The following is a 574-nucleotide window of genomic DNA, read 5'->3' as shown; positions in this document are numbered from 1 at the left end:
GGATCTGACAGAGATAGGGGATACGAATAGGGAGGACTAATTGACAGATTGTTCACTTACTAAAAGTGAGAGATGGAGGAGAGAGAGGGGGGAGGAGGGGAGACCTGATCTTCCTCACAGACTTCATCGGAAGACAAGCATATCGAAAGCACTAAGGACGTCTATATTGGAAGTACTTAAAAGCACATTATAAGTGATTGAAAAAAATTCCATAAACAGCTATAAAGACGCACTGAAGGGCATAAACGATCAACGTTAAAACCAGGAGATATATTCTTCACAGTGACTTCGGATATGGAAGTTTACAGCGTGGAAATTCTAAACTGAAATTTCTTCGCAAAGATTAGTGATAAGTACACATAAAATCTGTGATTTCTCTTTCGGTGAGAGATAGAGGTATCAGGTGAAATTAGTCTGTCAACCGAACATATATAAAAGTAGAGTGGAGTTTAAAAGTGGTGTTCTTGGGAAAGGAAGATCTCTCATAATGTAATAGTCGTCAAGAAATTCGACAGATCGTACATAACCATTGACAGCTTCTACGGAAGTTACATGACAATACACCTTTTTAGAC

This window comes from Penaeus monodon, chromosome 19 (genome assembly GCF_015228065.2).
Source record: "Penaeus monodon isolate SGIC_2016 chromosome 19, NSTDA_Pmon_1, whole genome shotgun sequence".
NCBI classification, from domain to species: domain Eukaryota; kingdom Metazoa; phylum Arthropoda; class Malacostraca; order Decapoda; family Penaeidae; genus Penaeus; species Penaeus monodon.
The sequence above is the reverse complement of the archived record's forward strand: the minus strand, read 5'-3'. Positions refer to the sequence as shown.